This window comes from Nematostella vectensis, chromosome 12 (genome assembly GCF_932526225.1).
Source record: "Nematostella vectensis chromosome 12, jaNemVect1.1, whole genome shotgun sequence".
In the NCBI taxonomy this organism is placed as follows: Eukaryota; Metazoa; Cnidaria; class Anthozoa; order Actiniaria; family Edwardsiidae; genus Nematostella; species Nematostella vectensis.
The window spans coordinates 8695022-8699460 of record NC_064045.1 but is presented as its reverse complement, the minus strand read 5'-3'; the positions used below and the strand labels follow the sequence as shown (position 1 = coordinate 8699460).

General features: G+C 40.1%; 1 long non-coding RNA gene across 1 annotated transcript; it reads right to left on the bottom strand.

The window, feature by feature from the left end:
- Positions 1–1708: 1708 nt before the first annotated feature.
- LOC125557298 lies at positions 1709–4421 on the bottom strand. The gene is made up of 2 exons (XR_007305214.1): positions 2857–4421; positions 1709–1886 (listed from the first exon to the last, which is right to left on the bottom strand). It is a non-coding gene; the product is annotated as an uncharacterized LOC125557298 (long non-coding RNA).
- Between the last annotated feature and the right edge of the window lie 18 nt (positions 4422–4439).

The window sequence follows — 4439 nt, the reverse complement described above, 5'->3', positions numbered from 1 at the left end:
ATTAATACATGTTCTGGATAGTACTTCCTTTGGTACACCGACTTTCTATACATTCTATACTTATTCGCATGAAAATCAACATACTCGACGGCATAGTCGTATCCATGGTGAACACCACAATTTCGCCCCATGACAGGTAATCCGGAATCCGGAATCCATGAAAAAATGAGATATGGAATCCGGAATCCATGAAAAAATGAGATATGGAATCCGGAATCCATGAAAAAATGAGATATGGAATCCGGAATCCATGAAAAAATGAGATATGGAATCCGGAATCCATGCTGCTGGGATCCGGAATCCACGAGAAAAAACCCACATGGAATCCGGAATCCACACACTAGGATCCGGAATCCAGAACCCTATTGGAGAACCTGTCATGGGGCGAACAATTTCTACACACATTAGCTCCATTGTCATTCACCATATCCTGCCCAACACAACATGCCTCGAACCTCGCCGACTCTCCCTTAGTCACGTACTCCGCTATCCTTAGATCACAAAACGGACAGTCGTAATATCCCTCTTCATCTTATGCCATATGTATCCCTTCATCACATCTCATCTTATATATTATTATATAAGACTTTATCCTTACGTCTATGGGCACAATATGATCATACGATAGTCCCATGACTTTAAAGCCGCATTATCACCAGTTTACTTCCGGTGGATTACATAACAATCTCCGATGATTTTTAATGGAAAAAGTGAAAAATATTTCAGAATATTGAAAGTAGTGTGTCTATTGGAAGTTTCTTTGAGGATGTGATTGATAATTTAGAGCGGATGGCCTGTTAAATATCTCGGATTCTAGTAGATTATTTTGTCTTTTAACGGTTGAGGTTTCTGTCGTACCTCCGGAAGTAAACTGGTGGCAATTCGGCTTTAAGCACATCTAGAACATTCCACTTTGTCAGCGGGAAAATCCCTAAATACAATAGACATGCCCAGACTCACCAGCGGGGACCCTCCAGATACACTCCTAAGAATAAAAATTCCAAGAATGTCACGCAACAGCCGTAACCATAGGATTGTATCTGAAACCATCACACACCGCACGAAAAATATATAGTATCCATAAAACTAAAAATAACATATAGTCTCCATAAAAAAATGTACAGTTTCCATAAAATGGATTCCATCAGCAGTTTCCACACAGTGGATCCCATAGCAGTTTACATACAACGGATCCCATCACGCGAAAATATATAGTATCCATAAAACTAAAAATAACATATAGTCTCCATAAAACTAAAAATAACATAGTCTCCATAAAATGAAATAAATGTATAGTTTCCATAAAATGGATTCCATCGGCAGTTTCCATACAGCGGATCCCGTCACACGGCAGTAGTATAGCGGTTGGCTTGGTTCGGGCTCACTTTCACTTTTGTGAAAGTGGTCTTGTACCGCCAACCTATAAAATACCTTTCCTCACGGACCTCACGGACCCGATTTTTCCAATGGAAAAAGAACGAACTCACTAAATACAAACGATGGAAACATTTGAGGGACCATAAGTTCCTGTACTGCCAAACCAGGATCATCCCTTACGGGGATGTATTGGTGGCTTATAAACCAATGAGAGCATGTGTAGGACCACCATAGCTTTATAATAAAATATCATTCTGCAACTGTGTTATCTGCAATCTTTAAAGACAAATTTGCTATTTTTTAAAAATAAATGCAATAAAGAAAATGGTTATTATGTTGAGATAAAAAGTGCAACTTTGTTAGTTTAATCCAATATTTATACTGTCACCAATGCCAAAAGTTCTCCTTGTTGCATCCAGGAACAGAAGTGTGACATTGCAATGGTAACCACAGGCAGGCTTGATGTGCTCTAGGAGTTGATGTGCTAGACATCTCTGCCCCTCTTTGCTCTGAAACCAATATAAACAGTGAGTGAGTGAGTGAGTGAGTGAGTGAGTGAGTGAGTGAGTGAGTGAGTGAGTGAGTGAGTGAGTGAGTGAGTGAGTGAGTGAGTGAGTGAGTGAGTGAGTGAGTGAGTGAGTGAGTGAGTGAGTGAGTGAGTGAGTGAGTGAGTGAGTGTGAGTGAGTGAGTGTGAGTGAGTGTGAGTGAGTGAGTGTGAGTGAGTGAGTGTGAGTGAGTGAGTGAGTGAGTGTGAGTGAGTGAGTGAGTGTGAGTGAGTGAGTGAGTGAGTGTGAGTGAGTGAGTGAGTGTGAGTGAGTGAGTGTGAGTGAGTGTGAGTGAGTGTGAGTGAGTGTGAGTGAGTGAGTGTGAGTGAGTGTGAGTGAGTGTGAGTGAGTGTGAGTGAGTGTGAGTGAGTGAGTGAGTGTGAGTGAGTGAGTGAGTGTGAGTGAGTGAGTGAGTGAGTGAGTGATCCCGCTATTTTCATAAGTGACAATGCCGCGAATCTCTGGAATGTGCTGGTTACATAACCCCAGACTGTGATAGATGTTTATTTAATAAAGTGTGAATTCACTTGCCTAATATCTTGTCATTTAAAGAGGCGCTAGCCGAGATTCAACCACATTCGCTAGAGATACGCAAATCGGTAGGTCGTAAAATTATTTTCGGGAGAGTGTACCCTGGTTGGTTTCTTGCAAATTTTGGGGTTATAGGACACAACAAGGAGTGATATCCCAAGCCCAGCCTTTTCCCCATAACTTACATCGGGACACAATAAGTGGCTTTGTCATTAAACTTTCAACCAGTGAATCAATAAACACTTTGGATTTCACTGGATGCATCGTCACAACATCCCATGTGACATAATTTTAAAGCGCCGTACATCGAACAATCATTCTTGAAATTTTCAAGGTTATCTTCTAGTTTCTAATAAATATCGTTTTTTATCTGTATCTAAAAACTAAACTGTGAATTCACACCTAAAGAAGTAAAAGCTTCAAGACTTCAACAGGGCGTTGACTGTAATTACAAGAGCAAATGTGGTATGGAACATCCTCTTTTCCACCTTCAGCCCCTCCTCTAGAGTCATCTCATACGCTGAAATCAATACCATGGTGCATTAAAAACAATAGATGAAAGTATAACATACATGATATAACACAATATTAAAAGCAACATGTAGTATACTTTATACTCCCATACTCTTTGATAATACCCACAGAAAACTTGACACTTACCATAGTTGAGGCATTCCTTGGTAATTCCCACAGAAAGCTTTTGAAACTTACCATAGCTGAGGCATTCCTTGGTAATCCCCACAGAAAGCATTTGACATATACCATAGTTGAGGCATTCCTTGGTAATCCCCACAGAAAGCTTTTGACACTTACCAAAGCTGAGGCATTAATTGGTAATCTCCACAGAAAGCTTTTGACACATACCATAGTTGAGGCATTCCTAGGTAAACCCTACAGAAAGCTTTTGACACTTACCATAGTTGAGGCATTCCTAGGTAATCCCTACAGAAAGCTTTTGACACTTACCAAAGCTGAGGCATTCCTTGGTAATCCCCACAGAAAGCTTTTGACACTTACCATAGCTGAGGCATTCCTTGGTAATCCCCACAGAAAGCTTTTGACACATACCATAGTTGAGGCATTCCTTGGAATCCCCACAGAAAGCTTTTGACACTTACCAAAGCTGAGGCATTCCTAGGTAATTCCCACAGAAAGCTTGACACTTACCATAGTTGAGGCATTCCTAGGTAATCACCACAGAAAGCTTTTGACACATACCATAGTTGAGGCATTCCTTGGTAATCCCCACAGAAAGCTTTTGACACTTACCATAGTTGAGGTATTCCTAGGTAATTCCCACAGAAAGCTTGACACTTACCATAGTTGAGGCATTCCTAGGTAATCACCACAGAAAGCTTTTGACACTTACAATAGTTGAGGCATTCCTTGGTAATCCCCACAGAAAGCTTGACACATACCATAGTTGAGGCATTCCTAGGTAATTCCCACAGAAAGCTTGACACTTACCAAAGCTGAGGTATTCCTAGGTAATCTCCACAGAAAGCTTTTGACACTTACAATAGTTGAGGCATTCCTTGGTAATCCCCACAGAAAGCTTGACACATACCATAGTTGAGGCATTCCTAGGTAATTCCTACAGAAAGCTTGACACTTACCATAGTTGAGGTATTCCTTGGTAATCACCACAGAAAGCTTTTGACACTTACCATAGTATTTTATACCAAACATAGTAAGATTTTGAAGAAATTGCGTGAAACATGTCCTTTGCTTTATACCTTACAGGTGATTTTTTATGTGGTGAACCAATCAGAAGAAGCCAGAACAATAGCTGTTAGTTGTCTTATATTCACAAGGTTCCCCACATAAAATTACCATCAGACAGTAATTAACCCTATAACCAAAATATTAAAAAATATTATGAATCATGCTGTGCTGTGTATCTTATGCTATAATGTTTTATCTTGGCCAATAAAATTTCTAGAATAAACAGGTATTTTGACATGGCAGCGTGCATTTGCAGTTGA